This window comes from Eurosta solidaginis, chromosome 1, assembly GCF_040869045.1.
Source record: "Eurosta solidaginis isolate ZX-2024a chromosome 1, ASM4086904v1, whole genome shotgun sequence".
In the NCBI taxonomy this organism is placed as follows: Eukaryota; Metazoa; Arthropoda; class Insecta; order Diptera; family Tephritidae; genus Eurosta; species Eurosta solidaginis.
The window spans coordinates 233632656-233653094 of record NC_090319.1 but is presented as its reverse complement, the minus strand read 5'-3'; the positions used below and the strand labels follow the sequence as shown (position 1 = coordinate 233653094).

Here is a 20439-nt window from a genome sequence, read left to right as displayed (position 1 = left end):
CCCCTATTACATATACAAAGCCCCTCATCTACAATAAAAGTAAATAAAGACTCACCTCTAGTGTTGGTATCCGAGCTTCCCCAGATGATATGATGGGCATTAGCATCGGCACCGATGATCACGCCAACACCTCTCCGCCTTGCTTCAGCGGTGATTGCTTCCAGTATCGCAGGAGGTGGTCCCGCTACGTCCCCATGGGCCTGTACGCTGAGACCACACACATTTCATTACTGCCTCGCTCGAGGCAGACCGTGGTTACGTCAGCATTGCTGAAATTAGAGAGAATAAAAGCTTTAATCTCTTTTTTAACAAGCACACAGGATCTAGGCCTACCTGCCTCCCCATGCACCAAGGTGTTGAATTTTCCAGTCCTTAATCCAGAAATCTTTCTGCCGTTACCACTCAGCCACGGCTCCTGGACAAGGACTATATCCACTCTGCCTTTTTCAAGGCAGAGCCACAAATTTGCGGAAGCCGCCTTAGCGTGCTGAATATTGATTTGACGGATTTCCATCAAAACCGCTCTTCTTCCGCACCCCACACTTGGCGGAATCGTGTGTCTTGTCCATTCAGAACCCCTCAAGGCCGCTATCGGGAGCCGATTGTATAGTCGCCCTCCGTTTGCGCGTAGTAAACGCCAAATCCTCACGGCTCCTGGATCAGCGCCACGTCAAACGAACCCTGATCAAGAGTGAGGAGTTCGCTTGACGCCACTTTACTGGTTTGAAGGTTTATCTGTAAGACCCGCGCCACCATTGGGCTGTTTGTCCCCCTCCAGCACCTTCGTCGTCCTCCCTTTTTCCTTTTGGTTTAGAGTATTCTAGGCTCCCTTTAGCCTCTCGTAACTGTTGTGCCGGGTGTACCTCTGTTGGTCCTCTTCTAACACCTTCGTGGTGACGTCGGCTACCTCCACCTGTCTGTTTTTCTCTTAGGCTTTTGAGGTCCTTTTCGACTTCGCCTACTTCTAGCAAGTTAGGATTTTTATCCTCGGGACTTCTTTTCCTGAGTCGCATGTAAATTTTGCCTGTACCAAATGACATTTTTCCAAGCTGCGTGTACAATATATCCTCCGCCTGCTTGTTTATTGGGAAGATGTAAAACTGACCTTCCTCCGTAGGCCGAGATACAGTAAGTACCTTCAAATCCTGTGTCGGTATGTTCGGATTTTGATTCTGCAGACGTCGCAGTGTATCCTCCGACTACATCACGCAATGTATCCATACCTTAACTTTTGGTAGCGTGGGGATTTGTGCTTTATCCACCACCTCAAACCGCATGTTCGTGCCTTGCCGTTGGAGGTTTGGAACCATTTCCTCCAGCCACCGCAAGCTCGCGAAGCTGCCGCACGCTATCATCTTCATACCATTATACTAATGGTTTTCCGAAATATTATTTGAAGGTGAAGTAATTACATTACTGCACTCACTTTTCAGCACTTTCACCGAACTTAATGGAACCAACAAAAAGGCTAACTTTCTCTTGCTCTTGGGGAATTCGTTTGTTTAACGCGTTTGTTGTTATTACGGCTATGACTTCGAGAGCGATGTGAAAGTATCTCAACTTGCTTCGTCAAAGCTTAAATGCGTAATTCGAAATCATGATTTAGGGAAGGAGTCTTGGAAACACTATGTATCTCCCAAGCATCTGATGTATCAGATATTTTATCTGCCATAAGGGCGAGTCTACTTAAACTTTCAGTACTTACATGTAAAATTGCTTGTGACCAATGTTACTATGCTCTTAAGCGCGCCTACAAATATTCCACACAATTGGATTAAAAAAAGCATATAGAATTAGTACCTAAATGGTGAACAAAGGAATAGCAAGAAAAAGGCAATACTTAGAGGCCAGTTGCAAAGCGAGCAGCGGGGTATTCATACGGCTGAGTGGTTAAAGGCATCTGCCTTTACACTAGTATAAAGTATGAAAGTTGGAGATTTCGAGTTCAATGCTCAGCTCCCGAGAAGCTAACTGTTGAAGAAGTGAAATTGAGGAACATGTCCTAGTAACCATCGCCGTTTTAAACTTTAAAATTTTTCTCTAATATCAATAACGAAAAACTTAATGTTTCTTTATATTAAATCTCAAATATTTTGTAGATTTTGAAATGCTGAGCTTACGAATGAAGTTTAGCCTGTGGTATATGACCGTTGCCTATTATATCTGAAAAATTTTCAAATACTGCCCTAAAGTTCTCATAGTTTCCAATATGAAAAAAGGTAAATGCAATTAAAAGATTAGTGTTGAAAAACGAGACCTTGCCATTTTTTTGCAGTTTTTTTTTTTTCTACAGATTTTGAGATGCTGGACTCGATCATGTAAAAAAAAACATACATATCGCCCGTTTTATTGTAAACAGATGTGTTCAAAATTTCAATTTGTTTGAAACACGCAAACAAAGTTTTATTTTTTCATACAGTTCCATTACAAAAATTGTATTCAAACACCAGTGTGCCGGTCATATTTGCCCCTAGGAACAGTCTATGTATGGAACATAATCTTCCCAGTCGGTAGTTGTAGGGTATTTTAAAATCTGGAAAAATTAAAATTTTGGATTACATCACTTTACAATGAAACGGGCGATATGTTCAAACCACACTTCTCGCGAAAAGTACCAACAAAGTTTACGCCAACGTTTTTATGTGCAATTTATACGAGTGAAAATGCCTTAGATTTTCTACTTAATTTGTAACGTGTTAATTTAAATTTTGGTGACCTTGAAAGTGAAAATTTCTGTTGTAACCCATGGTATAAGAATTTAAAGGTAAATTCATTTAAAAATTTTGACGTAAACATTAAAAAATAGAAGAAACGGCGTTCTCCACGACAAACGAGGACGCAACCATACGTATGGTAGGAAGCAGCATAGTTCGCCAGACATTTCCATCGTGAGCGTTGGACTTGTTAACTGCGTCAACTGGCAGCCGATGGTAGCTTTGGCATTCGACCACCTACCCATACTTTTTCGCTCGAGCAGATTTATCAGTACTGAAAAACAAATTTTCATCAACTTCAAAAAATGAAAGTGGGAAGATTACAAAACATATACAGACAATCTCTTTGCTGTCCTCTCAATCCCGACTGATGCCTGTTAAGGAGAGAGAGCATGCTTTCCGGAAGGTCATCGAATCCGAGTCAGCTCGATTTATTCTCGCCGGAAGAATAGCCCAAATCCGGCCACACTTTCCAGCGTACGTCGTAACTCTAGCGAGAGAACATGACCTTATAAGACAGCACGACCCTGGCGACCCTCAAATAAGGGCCATAAATCAACGCATCAGACAGCTTGTGGATAAACACAAGCGGGCGAAATGAGAGGAGCACTTAAAGAATTGTACCTTCTTCTCCGGTGTGGGTAAGCCATGGTATATCGTAAAGTCCCTATCGAACCCGACTAAGCACAACGACAAAATATCCATCACCTTTAGTGATAAAGTGCTGTCAGATGCGAAAAGATGCGTATGCGCTTTCTGCCTACAATATGTAATGCATTCTACGGTTAACAGAGCTAGACGGTGGGCCAACAGACGTGCACACAAGTATAAACACAGCGCGTCCCCTATTACCAAAGGGGTCCAAGATGCCATCGCTCATGCTAAGCCATTTAAAGCAGTAGGCCCAGACTTCATAGCCATGCCGATTCTTAAAAACTTGGCAAAGACGGATTTAAATATCTAGCGCATGTCTTCAACCTGTCCCTGTCTACCTTCGCCATCCCCGAATAAATGGAAAATGGCTAGGTGGTTCTGCTATGAAAGCCTGGGAAACCAGAAAACATATGAGAGTCATATCGCCCTATATCTCTCCTATCGCCAGTAGCCAAGACACTTTAAGCCATTCTGCTTCCCTATTTCACTGCGAAATTTCGTCTTGCCAATCAGCGACATGGCTTTCGAAAAAGACAATTGCGGATTGAATCAAACACCCCACTACACAGCAGTACTCGTAGCGCTAGACCTATCAAAAGCTTTTGATACAGTCAACAACTGCACGTTACTGCAAGACTTAGAAGAGTCCTGCCTTCCTCCAAGTCTCCAAAAGTGGACCGCAAATTATGTTTGCTCGGCAATATTGCTGCAATGCAGGAACATAACATCTAATTCCAGAAGAAATAAACAAGGGGTACCACAAGGTGGTGTCTTATTCCCGCTTTGTTTAACTTCTACATATCAAAGCTCCCTTCGCCACCAGAAGGAGTCCCTATTGTATCCTACGCCGATGACTGACTGCACGATAATGGGCACAGGTCTCGGCCCACCCATGTTGTTGTTGTTGCAGTGCTTCGCCCCATTCAATAGGTCTGACCAATCACAAATGGTCATCAATGTCCTCTAACGGGAGTCCGAGGAAACTTGCTGTTTCAACAGGGGTGGACCATAATGAGAGAGGTGCTAGAGGCGTTGGTTCCACATTGCAATTGAAGAGATGGTGGGCGTCATGTGGGGACACGTTGCAAGCAGGTCATACATTTTGTATGTCGGGGTTGATTCCGGATAGGTAAGAGTTTAACCTGTTACAGTATCCAGATCGAAGTTGGGCTAGAGTGACTCGCGTTTCCCTAGGGAGTGTGCGTTCCTCTTCCGCAAGTTTAGGGTATTGCTCTTTGAGTACTGGATTCACCAGGCAATTCCTGACATATAGGTGCGACGCCTGTTTATGGAGTTCACCAATGACCTGCTTATGTTTTTTCGCTTCATACGGCTGTGTTCTCAGGTGCCATATGTCCTCATAGTGCTTACGGAGGTGACTCTTTAAGTCCCTGGGCAGTGTTGGCTCATCAATCAGATGTCTGTTGGGATGCCCAGGTTTCTGGGTATTCAACAGAAACTGTTTGGTTAGCATTTAATTTCTTTCCCTTATCGTGAGTATTCTCGCCTCATTATGTAGATGGTGTTCTGGGGACATAAGGAGACAACCCGTGGCGATTCTGAGGATAGTATTTTGGCAGGCCTGTAGCTTCATCCAGTGGGTAATCTTTACGCTTGGCGATCATATCGGGGACTCGTAGCATGCAAACGGCTGGCCAATTGCTTTGTAAGTGGTGATGAGCGTTTCTTTATCTTTTCCCCAAGTACTTCAAAATGGTCGACATTTGGGACGTCCATGTTGTAAATAAGGTCGCCGATGATTTAGTCGGTGATAATGTCAGGTTTCGCGAGGTGAAGAAACTGGAGAGATCAGGGAGGTAGCCGTTTATTTTGTTACATAGCTCATCGATCTGTGGGCCTGGACCTGCGGCCATTAATGTGCAGTCATCGGCATAGAAAACGATAGTAACTCTTTCTGGTGGCGAAGGTAGCTTTGATATGTAGAAGTTAAACAAAAGAGGGGATAGGACACCACCCTGTGGCACCCCTTGTTTAACTCTCCTTGGTTTAGATGTTTCCTTGCGAAATTGCACCGATGCCTGCCGTCCACCCAGATAATCTGCGGTCCACCTTTTAAGACTTGGGGGAAGGTTAGACCCTTCCAGGTCTTGCAGTAACGTGCCATGGTGGACCGTAGCAAAAGCTTTTGATAGGTCTGGGGCAACGAGTACTGTTCTATGGTGGGGGTTTCGATTTAAACCGCAATTTATCTGGGTGCTAATGGCATTTAGCGCGGTGGTAGTGCTGTGTAGTTTTCTAAAGCCATGCTGATGAGAGGCTAGTGGCAAATTTGCCTTGAAATGGGGCAGTAAAATGGCTTCAAGCGTCTTAGCTGCTGGCGATAGGAGAGACATCGGGCGTTATGACTCTCCTATGTTAGCTGGTTTCCCAGGCTTTAGTAGCGGGACCACCTTGGCCATTTTCCATTTTTCGGGAATGACAAAGGTGCAAAGAGACAGGTTGAAGACATGTGCTAAATATTTAAAACCCTGTTGTTGTACATAGAACCGACGGACCGAGCGCTTCCCAAGGCAGTCGGTTCTATGTACCGGAGCGACTCGGGATTTTTCCCGACCAATGACTGTCATTTCAGTGTAACCCCATTTAATTTGTTGCGTCCCTCCCACAAATTGTCATACTCCCAGCAGCTCCTTGCAGCGGGACTGCTGCATATTCTCTTGCTCCGGGAAGGTATCGAATCCAATCCGGGTCCGTCTCCTGACCCCGGTCCTGAGAAATGGTTTTGCTGCATCTGTGGGAAAAGAATCTTTTTAGGACGGTCATACTCTGTTCAGTGTGTCTCGTGTAAGGGATGGTTGCATCGGACAGGTTGTTCTGGGCTTGATCCCAAAACCCGACGTCCACGTAACTTTTATAAATCTTTTGTGGCTCCTTGCTGTTCACGCCCAAGGGCGTCCCGTAGTCTACGCCTAAGCGTTTGTCAGCACAGAATATATATGTTTGCGACATCCGCCTAATGCAGCTCCTGCCTTGATTGGTGCCATTTTCCTAGATGTTCTGGTCTCCGCGACGGCAACCCCCCGACGGGTTTCATCGCGCCATGTTGCCAGGCCGCAAACCCAAATCATCCGGGTACCCCAATGCTTGCCCAAGGACGCCCAATCCCAGGGCCACAACAGCAATTGCGTCCTAGCCTTCCTCAATCCAGGCGCAGTCACCCGTCACTTACACCCAGAGTGGCGACGTCTCCCCTCACGCACTCCAGAATTCTGCAGTTAAACTGTAATGGACTAACTGGGAAGATTACGGAGATAGTCAATTTCATGAAGCGGCACAACATCCGCATTGCTGCGACTCAAGAGACTAAACTCACAGCAAGATCTGCAGTGCAGACCTGCTCTGGCTATAATGTCCACAGGAAAGATCGCGAGAGCGGAAATGGAGGCGGACTCGCCTTTATCATACACCACTCTGTGCAAGATTATATATTTGATCCTGGCATCGACCGCAGGGACAATGTGTTAGAACGTCAAGGCCTATCTGTCCGGTCAGGCGATGCAAACCTAGAAATCATCAACATCTACATCCCTCCTGCCACCTGTTGCCCCAGTGGATACCGCCCTAATATCAGCGCCTTACTCACTGGCAACAATCGCATTATCTTAGGCGATTTCAATGCCCATCACGATGTATGGCATTCAAATTTGCGGGCGGACAGTAGGGGTGAGATGTTGGCGGATCAAATAGAAGACACGACGTTCTGCACAATAAACAGAGGCGCCCCCACACGTATGGTAGGAAGCTGTCACAGTTCGCCAGATATCTCAATCGTGAGCGCAGAACTCGTAAACTGCGTCAACTGGCAGCAGACCGGCGGAGGCCGCAAACTTAGCGAGAGAACGTGACCTTATAAGACAGCTTGATCCAGGCGATCCCCAAATAAGGGATATAAACCAACGAATCAGATTGCTTGTGAATGAACACAAGCGGGCGAAATGGGAGGAGCACCTAAGAGGTTGTAACCTCTCTACCGGTGTGGGTAAACTTTGGTCCACCGTAAAGTCCCTATCGAATCCGTCTAAGCACAAAGACAAAGTTTCTATCACCTTTGGCGATAAAGTGCTATCGGATGCGAAAAAATGCGCGAGCGCTTTCTGCCGACAATATATAATGCATTCTACGGTCGACAAAGATAGACGGAGGGCCAACAGACACGCACATGAACACAATTTCAGCACGTCACCAATCACCATCACCGCTAAAGAGGTTGAGGACGCCATTGGTCACGCTAAACCATCCAAAGCAGTGGGCCCAGACGGCATAGCCATGCCGATGCTTAAAAGCGTAGGGAAAGAGGGTTTCAAATATTTAGCGCATGTCTTCAACCTGTCTCTTTACACCTTTGTCATACTCGAAAAATAGAATATGGCCACGGTGGTCCCGCTACTAAAGCCTGGGAAACCAGCTAACATAGGAGAGTGGTACCGTCCGATAACTCTCCTATCGCCAGTAGCAAAGACGCTTGAAGCCATTTTGCTCCCCTATTTCTAAGCAAATTTGCAACTAGCCTGTCATCAGCATGGCTTCAGAAAACTCCATAGCACTACCACCGCGCTAAATGCCATTAGCACCCAGATAAATTGGGGTTTAAATCAAAACCCCCACCATAGAACAGTACTCGTAGCGCTAGACCTATCAAAAGCTTTTGATACGGTCTACCATGGCTCGTTACTGCAAGACCTGGAAGGGTCTACCCTTCCCCCATGTCTTAAAAGGTGGACCGCAAATTATCTGGGTGGTCGGCAGGCATAGGTGCAATTTAGAAACGAAACATCAAAACCAAGAAGAATTAAACAAGGCGTGCCACAGGGTGGTGTCCTGTCCCCACTTTTGTTTAATTTCTACATATCTAAGCTACCTTCACCACCGGAAGGAGTCACAATCGTTTCCTACGACGAGGACTGCACAATAATGGCCACAGGCCCAGGCCCACAGATCGATGAGCTTTGCAATAGAATAAACGGCTACCTCCCTGACCTCTCCAGTTTTTTCGCCTCGCGAAACCTGGCATTATCACCGACCTTATTTACAACATGGACGTCCCAAATGTCGACCATTTTGAACATCCACGTCGATGGCACTACGCTACCGACTTTCCTACACCCCAAAATCTTGGGTGTGACGTTTGATCAGGATCTACATTTTGGTGAGCACGCAGCCACAATTGTTCCGAGAACTCAGAGCCGTAACAAAATCCTCAACTCCCTCGCTGGCATTACTTGGGGAAAAGATAAAGAAACGCTCATACATACAAAGCAATTAGCCAGCCGATTACGTGCTAGGCGTCACCCATATGGTCGCCAAGCTTAAAAATTACCCACTGGAAGAAGCTACAGGCCTGCCAAAATATTGCTCTCAGAATCGCCACGGGCTGTCTTCTTATGTCCCCAGAACACCATCTGCATAAATTGGCGAGAATACTCCCCGTCAGGGAGAGAAATGAGATGCTGACCAAACAGTTCCTGTTGAACACCCAGAAACCTGAGCATCCCAACAGACATCTGATTGATGAACCAGCACCGCCTAGGGGCTTAAGGAGTCATCTCCGTCAGCATGTTGAGGAAATACGGCACCTGAGAACCCAGCCGTATGAAGCCGAAAAAAACAAACAGGTCCTTGGTGAACTCCACAAACAGGCGTCGGACCGTTATGCCGGGAATTGCCAGGTGAATCCTGTACTCAAAGAAAAGTATCCAAAACTCGCTGAAGAGGAACGCATACTCCCCAGGGAAACGCGTGTCACTCTTGCTCAACTTCTTTCTGGATACTGTAACAGGTTAAACTCTTACCTATCCAGAATCAACCCCGACATACAAAATGTATGCCCCGCCAGCAATGTGTCCCCGCATGACACCAACCATCTCTTTAATTGTAATGTGGAACCAACGCCTCTAACACCCTTTCCTTCTGGTCCACCCCTGTTGAAACAGCAAGTTTCCTTGGACTCCCGTTAGAGGATATTGATGACAATTTGTGATCGGTCGCGGCTGTTAGGTGGGGCGAAGCACTGCTACAACAACAACAACGGCCTTGGGAAGCAATTTAAAACCCTCATTTCCTAGGCTTTTAAGCATCGGCATGGCTATGCCGTCAGGGCCCACCGCTTTAGATGGTTTAGCTTGACCGATGACATCATCAACCTCTTTGGCGGTGATGGTAATTGGGGACGCGCTGAATTTATGTTTGTGCGCGTATCTGTTGGCCCTCCGTCTAGCTTTGTCAGCCGTAGAATGCATTATATATTGTCGGCAAAAGGCGCTCGCGCATTTTTTCGCATCCGACAGCACTTTATCGCCAAAGGCGATGGAAAATTTGTCGTTGTGCTTGGACGGATTCGATAGGTAATTTACGGTGGACCAAAGCTTACCCACATCGGCAGAGAGGTTACAGCTTCTTAGATGCTCCTCCCATTTCGTCCGCTTGTGTTAATCCACAAGCAATCTGATGTGTTGGTTTATGTCCCTTATTTGGGGGCGCCGGGATCGAGCTCTCGCTAAATTTGCGGCCTCCGCCGGAGAGTGAGGCCAAATTTCGGGAATTCTTCCGGCGGGAATAAAGCGAGCCGCGGCGGATTCAATGACCTTGCAGAAAGCACGTTCCCCTTGACGAGCATCAGTCAGGATAGGGAGGGCAGCAAAGCGGCTGTGTGTAAAGGATTTAGATTCTTCCCACTTTCCTTTTTTAAAGTTTATGAAAGTGCGTTTATCAGAGACGATGAAGTCGGCGGAACGCTCGAGCGAGATAAGTATTGGCAAGGTGGTCGGATGCCAATGTTACCATCGGCTGCCAGTTGACGCAGTTTACAAGTCCTGCGGTCACGATTGATATATCTGGCGAACTGTGACTGCATCCTACCATACGAGTGGGGGCGTCGCCGTTTATTGTGCAGAACTTCGTTTCTTCTATTTGATCCGCCAACAACTCACCTCTGCTGCCCGCCTGCAAGTTTGAATGCCATAGGTCGTGATGGGCATTCAAATCGCCTAAGATAATGCGATTGTCGCCAGTGAGTAACGCACTAATATTAAGGCGGTATCCACTGGGGCAGCAAGTGGCAGGAGGGATGTAGGTGTTTATGATTTATAGGTTTACATCGCCTTACTGGACAGATAAGCCATGACGTTCCAGGACATTGTCCCTGCGGCCGATGTCGGGATCAAATATATGATATTACACTGAGTGGTGTATGATAAACGCGAAACCGCCTCCATTCCCGCTCTCGCGATCTTTTCTGTGGACACTGTACCCAGAACAGGTCTGCAGAGCAGATTATGTGAGTTTAGTCTCTTGAATCGCAGCAATGCGTATGTTGTGCCGCTTCATGAAATCGACTGTCTCCGTGATCTTACCAGTTAATCCATTACAGTGTGAGGACCCAAATCCACCGGCTTTGGAGCCCACACATTCGAACCTACAAATATTTATCAAAACTCATTAAATCGTGTATAAATCCTACTTGAATTACAATGAATTTATACATATAGCATGTAAAATGTACAAAACTGAATTATATGAATTAAATTTACACATACAAAATAATCATTTTTGAATTACCCTAATATACATGTAAACATTCATGACAACATCTAATTTCTTTGTTTAAATAATTGTCTCTGCCAGCATACGGTAAATATTTTGGTTGAACATTATAATTACCACAGATAACCCATAACCGGCTGGAATTTTAGATAATGCTGGGAATACAGCAATGCAATAAGCAACACACATAAGCTCCCATTGGAAGAACACCAAAAACATACAAACATACGTATACCAAGCCATTGCGACCAAGCACAGCAGGCATTAAAGCGAACCGTCGGGGCGGACATCGCACAAAGAGAAACGAAAAAATGCAATGTACTAGGAAGCGGTCACGTTAGCATACCAACAACACAGCGTGGGTACTAGACACAAGTTACCTACGAAGGGCAACCAACTCGTCGACAACAACAAGACCCAATAAGCAAGCAGCAGAGGGAAAACAAAAATAACTATGCTAGCTAACTGGAGATGCGTACCAACGAACTCACATGTTAGGGGGGGCAGTACAAGAGGCATTTTTACATACGCAATTTGGAGATACATACTTATAATGCGATATATGGGTAGAATAATACAGTTAAATGTAAGATACCTTAAGTAAATACATATAATAAGTAAAATTTATTGTTGCAGGATAACTGTCCACCTGCGCGTGGACAAGTATAAAAGGGGGACAAATTTCGCGAATTAAGACAGTAGCCAGCTAGGTATAGTAGCCTGCTGACGCCTTGTTTAGCGGTGAATGGGACTCCTGGGATTTTTCCATCTCACGAGTTCTTTATTTTAGCAACTTTGGGGGTTTTTCCAACCCCATCGTTAGAGGGATTGTGGTGGTTTTTCCACCTCCGCAACCTTCAGAAAGAGCAGGGTATTCTTAAGCTATATACTCGGTGGGGGTTTTAACAACTCCACCGACTGGGAGGAAGTGGTGGTTCTCCACCTCCACTTTCTTTACGAAGTAGTCTAAGATTTTTAGTTTAATCGTAGTCCCGGTGGGGGTTTTCCCAACCCCATCGGCGTAGAACCGACGGTGGTTTCCCACCTCCGTCGACATAGCTTTAAGGGTAGTTTGAATATTTTGGAATAAAGAGTTTATAACGTTTCTTTTTAACAACAAAACGGGATCTTTCTCTTTAAAAGGAGAAGATAGGGATTCTTCTCTAATTCCACAGGGATCCTGGACGGACTGAGCATACCCCGGCACAAGGAAAAGTCCGTCACAAATGGCGCCCGAGCAGGGACTCTGAATACATAGACTCATGGTAAACAAGTAACAACACGAGGATAACCACACAGAGGATTTCGAGACACAAACCACAGAGGATTGCGAGATACAAAACATCCACAGGTAAGGCACGGAGAGAAAGCAAAATAGCTAGCAGGCATGGTGAAGGTAACTTGGGTGTATTATCTCAATCGTGAGGAACTTCTCAAATACGCATCCGAGTTTGGGCTGGAAGACAGCGGAACGGTGGAAGAGCTACGCAAGCGCCTAGCAGGCTTCATCCAGACGAAAGGTACCGACACAAGATTCCAGGAACGATTCACAGAATTAGCCCTACAGCACGTCCGACCAGTAATCACGGTAAGACCACCAACTCCGATAGAAAACGCCGAGCAAACATCGCCAGGCGGCAATACACAAGAAAATGTCAACGAAACAACCAGGCACGAAGAGGGGTCACGAACACCGCCATACGCGATGTACCAACCAGCATCACAAGCAAATATAATGGACCGAGTACGTAAGTGGGGTCTGAAATATGACGGTGGTAAGGACCCGCTATGTTTTATTGAACGGGTGGAGGAGCTGGCCGACAGTTACGAAGTTGGTCGCGATTCCATCCCACGAGCGTTACCTGAGTTGCTGAAGGACAAGGCCTTGGTGTGGTACCGGAACAACAACAGGCAGTGGCAAGAGTGGGAAGCCTTCAAGAAGGACTTTCTAAAATTTTTCCTGAGCTCGAGGTATTTCGAGAAGCTAGAGGACGAGATCCGTCAGCGTACGCAGCGCGCAGGTGAGCAGTTTAAGGATTACGTTTTATCGTTACAGGCACTCATGCGTCACGCTGACTACAACGGCGAGCAGAAGCTGAACCGGATTTACAGAAATTGTCGACGAGATTACCAACTTTACATCAAACGGAGCGAGTTCACCAGCTTAGAGGAACTGGTAAGCATGGCCGAGGATTACGAGAACATCTTACCGGAGAAAGAACCGCTGAGGCCTGCGGCGAAACCTTTTGTGCCGCGACGGCCAACCGAGCATTATCAATATATACACGAAGATGAGAAGCAAGGAGATCGGAGAACGGAGGCGCAACGACAAGCAAGCACGCCAGAGCATGCGACGACACCACGCCAAGGGCCCATCGATCCACGGAACGCATGCAGGCGATGCGGGCAAAGCGGACACTACGCACATGGGTGTCGAAACGAACGAAGGGATTTCTGCTGGCAGTGTGGCCGAGTAGGTATACTAACGCGTGACTGCTGTCGTGGACAGCAGGGAAACGGGCAGAGACCCCATTGGTATCGAGGGGTGGCGTCTCAACAAACCCAACCTCGTACTCAGCAAGTACATTTAGGCAGACCCAAGGGCGAATCTTGGCTGCAGTAACCCTGGATGGAGAGGAAGTCATGGCGTCAGTAGATACGGGGGCGACACGAAGTTTCATCAGCGAGAAGACAGCGGCGAAAATAGACGCACGGAAGCTCAAGAAGATACATACACGAGTGGTGATGGGCGATGGCAGCGCAGCATGGATAGCGGAGGCAGTGGATGCAGAGGTAAAACTGGGGGATCAAGTGCATCAGAGTGAGTTGTTAGTTCTGCCTGGGTTAGTCGACAGCATGGTGATCGGGACAGATTATCTGGCAAAGGCTAAATTTGAGCTGAGGTGTGGCAACGAAACAATGACGTTACGAGCAGAAGAGAGAGCGCAGGAGATGGTGACGTGTACAACCATGATGGAGGACGAAGGTAGCGCAAGTATCGAGAAAGACGTGAGGAGTGACGTTGCGGTGAGTACGTTTCTAAAGCGCGAATTACAGATTTTCGAAGAGATGACAGGAGTATCCAACATTGCCACGCATAAGATAGTGATGCGAGATGACCGTCCAATCAAACAGCGGTATTTCCCTAAGAACCCAAAGATGCAGGAGATCATAAACAAGGAGGTAGACGAGCTAATAGAGAAGGGTTGCATCGAACCATCCCACAGCCCAAACAGTGCACCAATAGTTCTAGCCCGGAAGAAGAACGGCAAATGGAGACTCTGCGTTGACTATCGGCAGCTCAACGCTCGCTCAGTGCCAGATGCGTACCCACTCCCAAGAATACAGCATATCTTAGATAGGCTACGTAGCGCGCGTTTTATCAGCAGTCTGGACCTCAAAAATGGTTATTGGCAAATCCCGATGGAACAAGATAGCAAGAAGTATACAGCATTTACCGTGCCCGGCCGAGGGTTGTATCAATGGAAAGTGATGCCGTTCGGTCTACATTCCGCTCCGGCTACGTTTCAGCGAGCACTCGACCGTGTTATTGGCCCAGAGTTGGAACCAAATGCGTTTGCCTACCTGGATGATATCATCATCACCAGCACAACTTTGGAAGAGCATATAAAGCACCTAGGGGAAGTATTTCGGCGGCTACGGAGGGCGAATCTGAAGATCAACCCAGAGAAATGTGAGTTTTTTAAGAAAAGTTTGAAATATCTAGGACACGTCGTCAGCGAGGAAGGAATACACACGGATCCCGACAAAGTTGCGGCTATCAAGGAGCTGACGCCACCACACAACATACGAGAGTTAAGGCGATTTCTGGGGATAGTCTCTTGGTACCGGAGGTTTGTACCCGACTTTTCACAAGTTGCGCACACACTGACGTCAATGTTGAAGAAGGGAAGTAGGTGGAAATGGTCCGAAGAACAACAGGCGGCATTCGAAGCGTTGAAGAATGCACTAATACAAGCACCAGCACTAGCTTGCCCAGATTTTACGAAAAGATTTCGATTACAGACAGACGCGAGCGATTATGGTCTCGGAGCAGTTCTCACACAGGGGTTGGATGACGAAGAGCGAGTAATAGCGTATGCTAGCCGCCGGCTGAATAAAGCCGAGATGAACTACTCACCAACTGAGAAGGAATGTTTAGCAATCGTGTGGGCAATAAGGAAAATGAGACCGTATTTAGAAGGGTACAATTTCACGGTTATCACCGATCACCTGGCTTTGAAATGGTTGAACGCGATCGAAAGTCCGTCAGGCCGGATCGCTCGATGGGCGCTCGAGTTACAGCAGTATTCGTTCGACGTGCAGTATAGGAAGGGCAAGATGAACGTGGTCGCAGATGCACTGTCGAGGCAGCCACTGGAGGAACAGCTGGGTAGCCTTACGACACATGAAGAAAGTTTGAGTTGCAAGTGGTACACGTCAAAGATGGCTGAAGTAACGAGGACACCAGAGAAGTTTCCCGAATACGTCATAGAGGAAGGAAGACTATACAGACGAATTGGAAGTCAAATGGATGGTGAGGATGCGGTACCGTGGAAGTTATGCGTACCGAAATCGGAGAGGCGAAGAGTGCTTAACGAGATTCACGACACACCAAGCGCGGGGCACATGGGGATACGGAAATCCATCGCGCGTGCAATGATGCGGTATTACTGGCCTGGGATGTTCAGGGACGTACGGAAGTACGTGCAACAATGCCACGCATGCCAAGTCTACAAACCCAGCCAGCAACAAGCTGCAGGTAAGATGCTAACGCAGATTTCAGATGAACCTTTTGCTACCGTTTGTGCAGATTTCGTTGGACCACTCCCTCGTTCGAAGCATGGTAATACGATGGCATTAGTTTTCGTGGATAAATTCTCGAAATGGGTAGAGATCATAGCAATACGGAAGGCGACGACGGAGAATGTGATCAGAGGTATGAGGGAGAGGATTTTGGCCCGATTTGGCGCGCCAAAAATTCTAATCACAGATAATGGAGCACAGTTCACAAGCAGGAATTTCAAGAAGTTTTTACAAGAAGCCGGCATAAAGCACCAGCTAACGGCACCGTACACACCGCAAGAGAACCCGACGGAGAGAGCGAATCGTAACATCAAGAGGATGATAGCACAATTCACTGGGAAGGAGCATAAGACATGGGATGAGTTGTTGCCAGAGATGACACTAGCACTGAATACGAGCGTATGCGAGTCAACAGGCTACAGTCCAGCATTCGTGGTACAGGGTAGGGAACCGAGGATCCCCAACGCCCTCTACGATGAGCAAATACTTGGCACAGGCGAGGAGAAGGTGGCTCTCAGCGAAAAGATGGCGAAAATGCGAGAGGTATATCAGATGGCACGTTGTAGACAACAGCAAGCGTCAGCGGAGCAGGCAAGGCATTATAATTTACGTAGGAGGCAATGGCAACCGGCGGTGGGCGACTTGGTACTAGTAAAAGAGCATCAGCTGTCCAAAGCAGTGGAAAATTTCGCAGCAAAGTTAGAACCAAGATACAGTGGGCCTCATCGTGTAACGAACTTCGTATCGCCCGTAATCGTCGAGCTAGACAAGGTGCATAACGGTAAAAGGAGAACGGCACACATAAGCGAGCTAAAAGCATACCATCAAGCGACAGTCGAGGAAGAAGCAAGTCCAGAAACAGAAAGAAGAATACGTTCACCCCGCGAACGTGGTAAGTCAAAAGCGCCCCGCCAAGCCCCGAATGGGTGCTTCACCGAAGTTCCCATCGGGGAACAAACGGGACGACCGACGACGATAGCAACAACACAACGCGCACCATCATCAGCAACGTGTGGTAGAACCTCGAACCAACGTTCCACCGAGATATCCATCGAGGAACACACAGAGCAACTGGCCGTAGTAAGAGCAACGCCACGCGCGTCAACATCGCAAACAGTCCAGGTCACGGAAGAATATCAGACGGATTACAGCACGGTAGCGACGTGTGGTTCACTAGCACTCGCCAATTCAGGTGCAAATGATTTCGGAATCGAACGCGCAGACATAATCAACAACCAACAGGTGGTAGATGAAGACCGGAGTGGGTGGCACACAGCACGAGCGCAAGCCCCAACCCTAGACAACGGGATCCTGACGACGATGAACTACGTCAACCACATAGCCAGCCAATGCTATAACCTGGTGACGGAATTCTGCATAACATTTCATTTTAGAACAAGACCCAGATCGCGAGAAATTACCCTTTAAATAACGCAAGTATTGACCGCTACGAGAAATTGAATTTTACAATGGTGACAGTAAGTCACATTACGGCAGGTGAGGAGAGAGCGTGAGGACCCAAATACATCGGCCTTGGGGCCACACACGCAAAACCACATTTTTCAAATTTTGCAATATTCAAATTTACCGACATAATTTTTTTTGAAATACCCTAATGTACATATACGTATAACTTTGAATTTACATTCGTATATTGGTACATCATCATTCCGCAGCAGTAGGACCGGCCTGGTAACGGTAACCCTGCTTACGGCAGGTGAGGGGAGAGTGTGAGGACCCAAATCCACCGGCTTTGGAGCCCACACATTCGAACCTACAAATATTTATCAAAACTCATTAAATCGTGTATAAATCCTACTTGAATTACAATGAATTTATACATATAGCATGTAAAATGTACAAAACTGAATTATATGAATTAAATTTACACATACAAAATAATCATTTTTGAATTACCCTAATATACATGTAAACATTCATGACAACATCTAATTTCTTCGTTTAAATAATTGTCTCTGCCCGCATACGGTAAATATTTTGGTTGAACATTATAATTTCCACAGATAACCCATAACCGGCTGGAATTTTAGATAATGCTGGGAATACAGCAATGCAATAAGCAACACACATAAGCTCCCATTGGAAGAACACCAAAAACATACAAACATACGTATACCAAGCCATTGCGACCAAGCACAGCAGGCATTAAAGCGAACCGTCGGGGCGGACATCGCACAAAGAGAAACGAAAAAATGCAATGTACTAGGAAGCGGTCACGTTAGCATACCAACAACACAGCGTGGGTACTAGACACAAGTTACCTACGAAGGGCAACCAACTCGTCGACAACAACAAGACCCAATAAGCAAGCAGCAGAGGGAAAACAAAAATAACTATGCTAGCTAACTGGAGATGCGTACCAACGAACTCACATGTTAGGGGGGGCAGTACAAGAGGCATTTTTACATACGCAATTTGGAGATAAATACTTATAATGCGATATATGGGTAGAATAATACAGTTAAATGTAAGATACCTTAAGTAAATACATATAATAAGTAAAATTTATTGTTGCAGGATAACTGTCCACCTGCGCGTGGACAAGTATAAAAGGGGGACAAATTTCGCGAATTAAGACAGTAGCCAGCTAGGTATAGTAGCCTGCTGACGCCTTGTTTAGCGGTGAATGGGACTCCTGGGATTTTTCCATCTCACGAGTTCTTTATTTTAGCAACTTTGGGGGTTTTTCCAACCCCATCGTTAGAGTGATTGTGGTGGTTTTTCCACCTCCGCAACCTTCAGAAAGAGCAGGGTATTCTTAAGCTATATACTCGGTGGGGGTTTTACCAACTCCACCGACTGGGAGGAAGTGGTGGTTCTCCACCTCCACTTTCTTTACGAAGTAGTCTGAGATTTTTAGTTTAAGCGTAGTCCCGGTGGGGGTTTTCCCAACCCCATCGGCGTAGAACCGACGGTGGTTTCCCACCTCCGTCGACATAGCTTTAAGGGTAGTTTGAATATTTTGGAATAAAGAGTTTATAACGTTTCTTTTTAACAACAAAACGGGATCTTTCTCTTTAAAAGGAGACGATAGGGATTCTTCTCTAATTCCACAGGGATCCTGGACGGACTGAGCATACCCCGGCACAAGGAAAAGTCCGTCACAACAGTTTAACTGCAGAATTCCGAAGTGCAACCGGGGAGACGTCGTCACTCTAGCAGTAAGTGACGGGTGACTACGCCTGGGTTGTGAGAGGCTAGGACGCAATTGCTGCTGTGGCCCTGGGACTGGTCGTCTCTGGGTAAGCATTGGGATGCCCGGTGTATTTGGGGTTGCGGCCTGGCAACACGGCGCAATGAAGCCCGTCGGGGGATTCCGTTGCGAAGACCAGAACATCTAGGAAAGTGGCACCGACCAAGGTAGGAGCTGCATTGGGCGGATTTCCGAAACATATACATATATTCCGTGCTTTCAGACATTCTTTTCCGGCAAACGCAGCACAACCATTTCTCAGGTCCGGGGCTAGGAGACGGACCCGGATTGGGTTCGATACCTGCCCGGAGCAGGAGAGTATGGAGCAGTCCCGCTGCGAGGAGCTGCTGGAGGGATGAAAATTTGTGGAAAGGACATAACAAATTAAATGGAATTACACTGAAATGACAGTCCGTGGTCGGGAAAAATCCCGAGTCGCTCCGGTACATAGAACCAACTGCCTTGGGAAGCGCATCCCACCCATCTATGAGCTTTGTAATAAAATAAACAGCTATCTCCAGCTTTTTCGCCTCGCGAAACCTGATCTTGTCACCGACCAAATCATCGGCGACCTTATTTACAACATGGGCATGGCAAATATCGACCATATTGGACATCCATATCGATTGCTTTACATTACCGACTGTCTTACACCCAAAAATACTTTGTGTGACGTTGGATCAGGATCTAGATTTAAATCCAGAACCGTAATAAAATCCTCAAATCTCTTTCCGGCTTGGAGACTCTCATTGCCACTTAAAGGTTACTCACTGGAAGAAAATACAGGCCTGCCAAAACACTGCCATCTGAACCGCTAAGTGTTGTCTTCTCATGTCCCCAGAACACCACCTACACAATGAGACGAGAATACTTCCCAATAGGGAGAGAAATGAAATGCTGAACAAACAGGTTCTGTTAAATGCCCAGAAACGTGGGCTTCCCAACGGACATCTGATTGAGGAGGCCATACCTCCCAGCGGCCTAAGAAGTCATCTCCGCAAGGATTATGAAGAAATACGGCATCTGAGAATACAGCCGTATGAAGAAAACACAAATCAGTGATATCCACAAAAAGGCGTCGAACTTCTATGGCATGAATTGTCCTGCGAACCCAGTTCTTCTTCACTCTAGCTCAAATAAGATCTGGATACTGTAACAGGTTAAACTCTTACCTATCCAGGATCAACCCGACACACACAATGTATGTCCTGGTTGCAATGTGTCCCCATATTACACCAATAATCTCTTCAATTGCAATGTGGAACCAACGCCTCTAACACCCCTCTCACTCTGTTCCATCCCTATTGGAACTGCAAGTAAGCGTGCCTAAGCTAAAGCGATGACCTTGCGGAACGCACTCTCGCCTTGCCGGACATCAGTCGGAATGGGGAAAACAGCAAAAGATTGATTTGTGAAGGTTGCATAGCCTTCCAAGTTAGCTATTTTAAAATTAATAATGGTCCGCTTTTTTGAAGTGAAAAAATAAGCTGG

At 46.6% G+C, this 20439-nt stretch overlaps 1 protein-coding gene across 3 annotated transcripts in view; it reads left to right on the top strand.

Annotated features, from left to right (window-relative positions):
• The window catches only part of LOC137237060 (methionine--tRNA ligase, mitochondrial-like), a 268963-nt gene that overhangs the window by 42399 nt on the left and 206125 nt on the right, over positions 1-20439 (top strand). The window lies entirely within an intron of this gene.